This window comes from Sinohyriopsis cumingii, unplaced genomic scaffold (genome assembly GCF_028554795.1).
Source record: "Sinohyriopsis cumingii isolate HCF-2022 unplaced genomic scaffold, ASM2855479v2 utg000426l, whole genome shotgun sequence".
In the NCBI taxonomy this organism is placed as follows: Eukaryota; Metazoa; Mollusca; class Bivalvia; order Unionida; family Unionidae; genus Sinohyriopsis; species Sinohyriopsis cumingii.
Genome location: NW_028315897.1, coordinates 10,152,788 through 10,164,406, shown reverse-complemented (window position 1 = coordinate 10,164,406; position 11,619 = coordinate 10,152,788). Strand labels below are relative to the sequence as shown.

The following is an 11,619-nucleotide window of genomic DNA, read 5'->3' as shown; positions in this document are numbered from 1 at the left end:
TCAAGACTGTTAAAGGATTGAAATTCCATCAATAAAACAATATCTCTATATTTTTCCAGTTACAACTAGCATGAGCACTCAAAAATACTTTTTACTAAAATTTATCTGTCATTATCAACCATTCCTGACTAGACAAACCCATATATACTCTTTTATCTCCAGACAAACCCATATATACTCTTTTATCTTCACCCATTTCCAGACTGGTTCCCATTTTTCCATACAATTAGTAACATGAATCCTGAAGTGTTATGTAAATATTGTATGATGGCTGTTTCATCCCATCTCCTTTTTTTCCACTACCCCCTTCCTTCTTTCTTTTTTGGACAAGGGAGAGCTACCCACTTTAGATGAAATCTTTGCATCATTAAGCAAAAACCACATGAAGCAGCCAAATTTAATTTCATTGATTTGTTTGCATATATTGATGACTTGAATAAATTTTCAAGTGATTTCAAATTCAAAAGTTAATGTCACTCTGAGAACAAAGCTAGATTTTGCATTAACATTATTTATTCATCATAGACATAAACCAGTCCTTGTGGATGGCTTGCATTTGGGGTAAAGATGAAGCTTTCACTCTTGGAGTCCACTCTACCAGTTCACTGTTATACTGAGACAATTTATAATGATAGACTGCATTATACTGAGACAATTTATAATGATAGACTGTGTTATACTGAGACAATTTATAATGATAGACTGTGTTATACATAGACACTTTATAGTGAGAGAATGTTATAATTAGAGATCATTACACTGAGATACCTTATCATGAGAGACTATTAATTTAGTAAGACACTTTTATTATGTATTTTATATTGTGTGTTTGACCTCTGGCAGTAATTGAGGGTAGAGGTTAGGCCTACCTGGCTTTGGTCTTGTTTTTTATGATATTTACTAAAACTTGAGTTCAAAGCCTAATTTTGTTTATGAATATATGTTCTGGAAGTAAATGTATTAACAATAATTTGGAATTTTCCATTAGTTTTAGAAAATGCTATTGCATCATATATATATATATATATATATATATATATATATATATATATATATATATATATATATATATATATATATAATGAGGTATTGGTAATCAGTGTCTTCAGTCCTGTCTTAAGTTCAGTCTGTGGAATCAATTACTGTTGCATTCAAATATAATTCAAAGGGGATTATTTATTGAAATTACTCATTGGAACTTCAAAGTGCTTTTGATGTTTTGGACAAAAACACTACTTTGCAGTTAGGAATAACTCATTCAAAGACATTTTGAATTGTCATTGTGGTACATCAGGACATTCAAGACTTTTAGTTCAAGGCTTAAAGACTCCTGGTACATCAGTACATTTGTGGCTATTGTAATTCATTCATAACATTCTATATTTTGGACTTGGGATAGGAAGATTTAGGATTATTTGGGATTTAATTGTTCCTCTTAAACTTTAACTTTGTAACTTAGAGAAATAAATTGTTTGTTAATTTTACTTAAATTGTTGATTTCACTTGTCTCTGTTATATAGGTTAAGACCTCAGTATATTTGTAACAATTTATAGAGAGAGACTTTTATGCTGAGACACTTTATAGTGAGAGACACTTATACTGTTGCATTCTAAAGTGAGAGACTGTTATGCTGAGACAATTTATAGTGAGAGACTTATACTGAGACACTTTATACTGACAGACTCTTATATTGAGCGGAACATAATAGTGAGAGACTTATACTGATACATTTTATAGTGAGATACTGTTATAAAGAGACTATAGTGAGAGACTGTTATAATGATACACTTTGTACTGAGAGAGACTTATACTGAGACACTTCATAGTGAGAGACTGAAATACTGAAACACTTATGGTGAGAGACTGTTGCACTAATACTTCATAGTGAGAGACTGTTATACTTTCTTAGTGAGAGACTATTATACTGAGACATTTTAGTGAGAAACTGTTATACTGAGACACTTTATAGTGAGAGACTGTTATAGTGAGAGACTGTTATAGTGATACACTTTATAGTGAGAGACTGTTATACTGTGACACTTTATAGTGAGAGACTGTTATAGTGAGACACTTTATAGTGAGACACTTTAAAGTGAGAGACTGTTATAATGTGACACTTTATAGTGAGAGACTGAGACTATATTGGTCAAATTCAGGCAATTGTTGCACATAACACAGCTAGTACTCAATTCATTTATTTCAACTGACCTGAATAAGACCCACAGGGTGAGTTGCTAGATTATTAAAAATGACACCATCTTATAGGCCTAATAGTGGGTTATAATCCAGGATGTCATAGCAGGTTATAATCCAGGGTGCATGCTTCCATGAATCACAAAAGAAACTGACTACAGTGGAGTACTTGCCTGTAATAACCTGTGACAATTGGATGTTGAACACTGTGTATTATGTAGCTTGGTGTCATCTACACCAGCTCAAGAGAAAGATGGTCAGTACACTTTGCACACTTTATGTTCATTTGAAACTGTATATTGTAGAAGCCAGTTCATGATTGTTTCCCCAGCATGATCAGTGATGCAGACTAGGTTGAAGCTTCCTCTTGGATGTGATGAGTGGCAATGAATGGAGGCAGAATAGGCCCAAAGCGCCCTCTTGAATGTCACAAGAGGCAGTTAACAGAGGCAGAATAGGCCCAAAGGACCCTCTTGAATGTCATTTAATGGAAGCAGGAATAGATGTGGCTCAGTAGTTGGAGTGCTGGATATGTCATGAAAAAGGTGCAGGTACAGAGCGATCTATAAGATCAGCCTGTGTTGGATACCATAATATACATATAGGCAAGGCACTTTATTTCAGTTGCATCAGCCCTAAATGACTAACTGGCGGTGTCATGAAACACAGAAACAAACCAAACCATGATTGCATGAACCTGATTTTAATGGATGAATGCTATGGACTGTCATTAATCAATAAAATGACAATTTATTTGACTGAAAGTCAGGAACATCAGTTTGGATATATTCTATTATTTTTTTTCATGATCATTTATGTTCCTCAATAAAATAATTTTATTTTAATGACAATGATAAAGTCCATCATCAGCATAATTTAGCAAGATGTGTATTAGGTTCCAGAGAGAGAGAGAGAGAGAGAGAGAGAGAGAAAGAAAGAGATGTTAATAAATGGTAAGATTATTGAGAAAAATGAATATAATTTATTTACAACTTCATAGCAGTTCTGGGAAATGGACATACTAAAATGCCATTTACACAAATACAGACTGAATTATCTGCCATAAAAAGGAAATACAATAAAAAATGATCTAGATAATGCAGTGAATTTTATCAGATCTTGCATTGATATATTTTCTGAAGACTGAAAAGAAAACATTTAAAAAAGTTCCAAGCAACAATCTTGACTACAATACTATCTTTATTGGCATCGGCATTTACAATGATTAAGGCATTTACATACGTACAGTTCATTGCATCTCTTTCTTTTCCCAAGGTCCTTGTCAACAGTTGGAATGCATTTAATGGCACCAGCCCACTGGGGGTTGGGCTGTATAATTTTATATGTACATTAGTTATACAGTCTATGTAAGTTTTTTGTTTAGCTCAAGCTAGTTTGCATGCTGCATACATACTGTTATACATAGAACCATGAAACTTGGTGAGAAGTCTTGCATCTTGATGAGTGCTACAACCTAATTACAAAGTGTGATCATATTGACCCATACTGAACATTTCTCTATTATGTTTTTTATGTTTCAAGACTTATAACAAAAGAAGGTCATTGTGACCTACATTTAGTATTTTGTTGGCATACATTAAACTTATATTTTGCATTATATATATATATATATATATATATATATATATATATGCACACACATACACACATATGGTATTTTACCTTGAATTAATCGTGGAACTTAATGATTGGTGAATATTGATGAATAGTACACATTTGCAGCGGAAATAAGGTCATTGTGACCAATATTTCATACTTCTTTGATTTTGGTTCAATTTTCTGTTTTGATTGTTCATGCTAGAATCAATAAACTAGATGACTGTATGCATTTCTATTAGTACCACATGGGTAATCAAAGTCACATTGAATGCATCTCTATTAGTACCACATGCAAAAGCAAAGTCATATTGAATGCATCTCTATTAGTACCACATGCAAAAGCAAAGTCATATTGAATGCATCTCTATTAGTACTACATAGGTATGCAAAGGCATATTGTATGCATCTCTGTTAGTAAAACATAGGTACGCAAAGGCATATTGTATGCATCTCTATTAGTACATGACATGGGTATGCAAAGGCATATTGTATGCATCTCTATTAGTAAAACATAGGTACGCAAAGGCATATTGTATGCATCTCTATTAGTACATGACATGGGTATGCAAAGGCATATTGTATGCATCTCTGTTAGTAAAACATAGGTACGCAAAGGCATATTGTATGCATCTCTATTAGTACATGACATGGGTATGCAAAGGAATATTGTATGCATCTCTATTACTACATGGGTAAGCAATGGCATTGTGCCCCACATTTCCTATTTTACTGGCTTAGCTGGCTTTACATTCACACTGTGATTAAACAGCTTATTTGCATGCTATTTATATGCAAAATCATATTAAAATCATGCAACTTGGTGAAGGTAGCATCAACGTTCTACATGAGGGAGCATACACATACTATATGAGGGAAATATACATATACTAGATGAGGGGAATATTATGCATACTAAATGTGGGAAACATGCCCATACTAAATGAAGGAAATATGCACTTACTAGATGAGGGAAGCAGCACATATTATTACTAGATGAGAAAAACACATACTAGATGAGGAGAATATCTGCATACTTGTTAAGCAAACATGCATATGCTAGATGAGGACAGCATGTGCATTCTAGATGAGGGAAACAGACACATGCCAGATGAGGGAAACTTGCACCTTCTTGATGAGGGAAACATATACATATTAGATGAGGGAGAACTTACCAGATGAGGGAAATATGCACACACTAGATTAGGGAAATATCCAGACACTAGATGAGGAAACATGCACATATTAGATGAGGGAAACAATCACACACCAGATGAGGGAAAAATACACATACAAGATGAGGGAAACAATTATGTTCTATATGAGAAAAACATGTACATTCTAGATGATGGAAACATAAACATACCAGGTGAGGGAATTATATATATATATATATATATATATATATAGATATAGATATAGATATATATATATATATATACTAGACAAGGGAAGCTACACATACCAGATGAGGGAAATTACCCAAACCAGATGAAGAAGAAAACAATTACATTATATATGAGGAAAACATGCACATTCTACATGAGGGAATCATGCACACACTAGATGAGGAAAACATATCTACTGTATGAGGGAAGCACCACATACCAGATGAGGAAAACATGCACAAGTCATATTGATTGTGGGAAAGATGCACATACTATATAATGTGTGTGTGTGTGTGAGATTTGGATTTTTAATCCAGCTTTAACAATTTTTCAGTCATATCACTGTGATGTCTGCATTGTGACACTTTATAGTGATGTCTAGCACTGGTGTATCATGGCACAGACATGTAGCATGTTGTCCCACCCAGTCACATTATCCTGACACCAGGCCGACCAGTCCTAATACTAACCTGTTAATGCAGAGTGCCAAGCAAGGCAGTTGTTAATACCATTTTATAAGTTTTTGGTATGACTTGGCCAGTAATCAAACCTATGATATCCCACATCTGAGGTGGACACTCCAACCACTAGGCCAAAAGAGTGGTCCCACTATATGATGGCAATATCCTGATACCTGATGAGGAAACATGCATATACAAGATGAGGACAGCATGAACATACTAGATGAGGCACACATACCAGATGAGGTATACATGGGCATTCTAGATGAGGTAAACATGCACATTCTAGATGAGGTAAACATGCATGTTCTAGATGAGGTAAACATGCATATTCTAGATGAGGTAAACATGCATATTATAGATGAGGGAAACATACGCATACCAGATGATGGAAACTTGCACCTTCTAAATGATGGAAACACACACATATTAGATGAGGAAAGGAGTGCATACCAGATGAGGGAAACATGCACATAGTCTAGATGAGGGGAATATCCAGACACTAGATGAGGAACCATGCACTTATTACATGAGGATGGCATAAACATTTTAGATGAGGCAAACATGTACATTCTAGATGAGGGAAACATGTACATTCTAGATTAGAGAAACAGGCACATACCATATGTGGGAAACATGCACATACTAGATGAGGGAAACATAGATACACCAGATGAGGAAAGCAACATATGATAGATGAGGGAAACATACACATACTTGATAAGGGATAGCAATACATGCCAGATGAGGGAAACATGCATATACTACATGTGGAAAACATGCACATACTTGATGATGACATGATGCACATTCTAGATAATAGGCAAACATGCACATTCTAGATGATGGAAACAGGCACATACCAGATGAGTGAAGTGGCACATACTAGATAAGGGACACATGCACATACCAGATGAGGGAAACATGCACATTCTGCATGAGGGAAACATGCACAGACAATATGAAGGAAACATACATATACTAGATGAGGGAAGCAGAACATACCAGATGAGGAAAACACGCACATTGAAGATGCGGGAAACATATACATTCTAGATGAGGGAAGCAGCACATACAAGATGAGAGAAATATGAATATCCTAATTGAGGGAAACATGCACATACTAGAAGAGGGAAATATACATGTACTAGATGCTGAAAGCAATACATTCCAGATGAGGAAAACATGCACATATTAGATTAAGGAATCATTCACATACTAGATAAGGGAATATGCACATTCAAAATGAGGGAAACATGCACATTCTAGAAGAGGGAAACAACACATAAAAGATGAGGGATATAAGCACCTTCTAGATAATGGACACATACACATATTAGATGAGGGAAGGAGTACATACCAGATGAAGGAAACATGCACATGCTGGATGTGGGGGAATACCCAATACCCAGACACAAGATGAAGAAATATGAACATGCTAGATGAGGGAGGCATCACATACCAGATGAGGGAAGCATGCATATACTATATTTTATATAGAATCTTGGATCTTGGTATACTTGATATTTAGCTGGTACTAAATAAAATGGTGCCCATTTCATATCCAGTATGGCCACCATGAATACCCTCTTGGAAATTTTGTCATTTCTATGTCCTCTAGATGGAAATCCATATTACCATGATATCTTCACCAGAAGACTAAAAATGAAATGTTGTTGATCTCCATGGAGGCCAAATAAAAACTTATGTGGTTTTGGTTACTCTATCAACATTTGGTTTTCTTGATGAATCTACATGGGGGGGGGGGGGAGTTGGTAAAAAGAAATAAATTAAGGAGAAAATAAATAATAAAAGTATGTAACTGCAATCAAACTTAAATTCAAGGTATGAACGATGCTTATTTTTTAGGTTATTCTTTATTTAAATTTATGGGGTGTTCACTAACAGGGTTTTTATATCAGCCCGGCTGTACTTTTTCCATCGTATACTCTGGAAAAGGATGGAATACGATGGAAAAACATGGAAAACCCTGGAAAACGATGGAAAAATGAAATATTCTGCAGAATTTAGCATGGAAACCCTGGACATTGTGCATGGAAAATGCTGGACATGCCTGGAAAATGCTGGACATTTTGGACTTTGAAATTTTTCAGCATGGAAAACCCTGGAAAACGATGGACATTTTGGACTTTGATTTTTTTCAGCATGGAAAACCCTGGAAAATGATGGACATTTTGGACTCTGAATTTTTTTCAGCATGGAAAACCCTGGAAAAGCATGGGCAGTTTAGACTTAGAAATTTTTGGATAAATTTCAGCATGGAAAACCCTGGAAAAGGATGGACAGTTTGGACTTAGAATTTTTGGGATAAATTTCAGCATGGAAAACCCTGGAAAAGAACTTAGTCAATTTTCAAGATTGGTACAAAGAATTATTTTGAATTACCTAAAGAAAGAGCAATTATGACTATATGGGAATCATCTGATGATGAATATTACATGTACATTGTATTCATGGTGGTCCGCTGCAAACAATGAGATTTTATGGAGTTTGCAAGATCAGTCATGCACTACATCCAGCTCAAATCATACAGCACTGATGCTGACATGCAGGCACATCATTTATGATATTCATTTGAAGTCATAATAACCACTGACCTATTGGTGCATTAAGTGATGGAAGGTAAGGGTCTTTGATGTTCATTTGAAGTAATTGTTATCACTTTATGGTCTTAGACTAAATAGCAGTAAAGAGCGAAAACCCAAAAACAAATCCAAATGTACATTTCCAATTGAATTCCATTCATGTTCCAAAAAAGTTCTAATAATGAGACTGTTGATATGACTGTGGTCTCAATTTTGCTAATGTGCCAATTACCCGGAATGTGTTCATGTCATAGCAGTCTATAGAGGTGTTGCAATAATAAAATAAAAAATGTCCTTATTTTGAATTACCTAAAGAAAGAGCAATTATGACTAAACTGCGCTGTAACACAGATTTTTGAACTTGAAACTGAACTATTATTTCAAACCTATGATAAATATACACTGAGAAATAGAGGACACAAGTCAAGTAAACAAACTAAACCATACACACACACACACCTGACCCCTGCTTTAAAAAAACAAACTACAAGTGCTGAAGTAGTACATCATTTATTGTATGTACCACATGTGTAAATAAATGTTCATTATCAAAAGAACATCACTATACAAAAATGTTGGTGTAACACAAACTATACATGTATGAAGAGATATCCTGAAAAATTAGTTAAATCCTGACCAGAAAATATCTGGTGCATATAAAATCATAAATATGTCCAAATCTGTTCACCACTTGAGCTTGACACTACAGTGTATAAGTATGAAATTCTGCTGTGCAATGGTGAGAGCCATTTTAGTCCTTTTCATGATGATTGGGGAGAACAGTACCATAAATGGCATTTCCAATTTCAACAACAATAATAGGTTCTCAAAGACACTTGATCCTATTTTTGATGATGAAAGGAAGTCTTCTTTCTTGTCAGAGCCAACTTCATTCCAAGGAGATGTTTGCTCATAATTATTAGTTATGTACACCTGGACAGCCCCCAGTTTCACACATTTCTTCTTTATCGGAGTACAGTTTTTTGCAGATCTCACAATAAAAATTCTATTTGAGATACTCCTTACTGAATTCACATTTTTCCTTCAAATCTTTGACAATTGTCAATCCTGTGTTTGCTGAAGGAAGATGCAACTGAATTAAGTCCAAAAAGTCACATATTTAGCATCTGACAAATTATGTCTTGTTGGCAAAGCCCCAAGGACAATAACATGTTCAGACTTTGTGATTTCACTACAATATATATCTTGTTATGGGGCTATGACATAAAGTGGGGGATCTGTGACATGGGATGGGTAAGACTGAGTTGCTTCATTCACCTGATGATACTGTTCATCGTCTGAACTTGATTAAAACTCTATACTTTCTTCTGAGTCAGATGAAAAACTCATGTCACTGTCACCATATCTAGTTGGTTCATCTGTTGATATTCTCATTATATTTGAAGATTAGTATTACGTACAGTCACCAATTTCATAATATCCAAGACCAACAGAACTGGATTCACCTAGATCAACAACACTGTAATGAGAAATACAAATTTTAGTGAACATGTATAATTCATATTAAAATCTTAACATTCAAACATTATTGTTTTGTTGTGGGAATTGAATATGTACAGTTAATATTACACTGTTACAGTAGTTTAGTTTGACAAATCCAATGTTAATGCATGCATCATTTAAACATAGGCAATGCAAACATGATACACAATGAATGCATGTTAATGACAAGTAATTGATACACAATAATATACTCAATCATACAAAGTACATGTGATACAACATACACTTCATAAATGTATGTGATGTTTTCAGAAAAACAACTCAAGTTTCATAACGTTTTAGGGCATTATAAGAAAAATGAAAGTAAAAATTATACTTAACATTTTAAATGATTAAAAACTGAAGTATGACAATGCATAACAATAAATTATTAATCTTGTTCTGCAAGAATCAATACTGATCAGATATTTCCTGGAATTTCTGTAATTGGCTGATTTGGTTAAATATGGTGTACATTGTGCATATATTGTGTATGGTGTGTTGGATAACCCATACAGAGTGAATGTTCTGTTCAAACACGCACATTGAATATTCTGTCTGTAAATACTGAATGATTTCACCATATACTCAGAATTTGTTGAACTCTGAAAATTCCACTTAGTATTGTATAGTGAAATTTGTTTATTCCTTAAATTATTGATATGGTAATGAAACTGTGTTTAAGATATGAGCCATGTTAAGCTGTGAATGTACTAGGTAAGAACAAATGTATAAAGAATAATGCTTATCTTCACACAAATAAACATTGCTGTGGGAGACAGCTGCAGACATTATTTAAAATGTAAAAAAACTCTCTATTACTCCTGGAATTACCATTGTTTTCTCTTCCTCCAGTACATGGTGCTTTTAGGAATGGACTTTGTGGAATTAACTTCAAACTGCTTATATATTTTGTCCTGAACACCAGTACCTATAATACACAAACAGCATTAAAACGTTTACTGACTGTACAGTCAGACTGATTAAAACATCAACATATCGTTCAAAAATCATCTTCATGGTAAAACTTGTGTACATTTTAATCTTGCTAAGATTAATGTGAAATTTTTCAAAATTTCTTTTTCCAGGACTTAAGTTACTTAAGTGATGATTTTACTTATATATGTAGCAGTCTGAAAATTTAGCAGTAACCTAAAGACCTTTTTGGACTAGATCTACAAATACTCAAGAAATTCACAACTTTATCATAATACCAGAGCAGTCCCTGTTTGGGCTTACATGTATCACTGGAGTTAACATTTCCAAGACTGACAATTACAAGGTTATGGCTGTTAAAATAAAATTCCACAAATTAGGTTGCTTTGAAAGTTATATATACATATATATTGAAAAACAAAAATACCTACTCTAATTTTAAAACTGGTGCAAAAGGAAACTTGTTTTTGACCTTGTATATCTTTTCACATTTATTGAAATACTTGCTTACAATTTAATTACCAGTCATACATATATAGTGTTGGGCGGTTAATCATATAGTCAGTTTATACTTGGGCAAACGAGATAAAGCCGAGACTCCGTTTATTTCATACTCACCTATAATGTTTGGGTGTCCAGTTTGTGTTGTCTTTCCATTTGTGTTCCACACCTCGACACGATATTGCCTCTTGGTCGTAAACTTTGTCTTCTAAAACCACTTTACTGTAAACCAATCATTCCCCAACATATCCAAATCACGGCGTTGGTATCCGATGTATAGATATTAACTCTTTAGATAAATCATAAATCAAAAGAGAACAAAATGTCTGATTTTTCTGTCAAGTATTCGCCTTTACGTATCGGAGTCACGTTTTTGTCACGCAGAAATAGCCGAGGTTGTTCCGTATGATGAT

General features: G+C 34.2%; 1 long non-coding RNA gene across 1 annotated transcript; it reads right to left on the bottom strand.

Moving 5' to 3' along the window:
* Nucleotides 1-8,808: 8,808 nt before the first annotated feature.
* LOC149774168 (uncharacterized) lies at nucleotides 8,809-11,607 on the bottom strand. The gene is made up of 3 exons (XR_016417032.1): nucleotides 11,324-11,607; nucleotides 10,604-10,700; nucleotides 8,809-9,746 (listed from the first exon to the last, which is right to left on the bottom strand). It is a non-coding gene; the product is annotated as an uncharacterized LOC149774168 (long non-coding RNA).
* Between the last annotated feature and the right edge of the window lie 12 nt (nucleotides 11,608-11,619).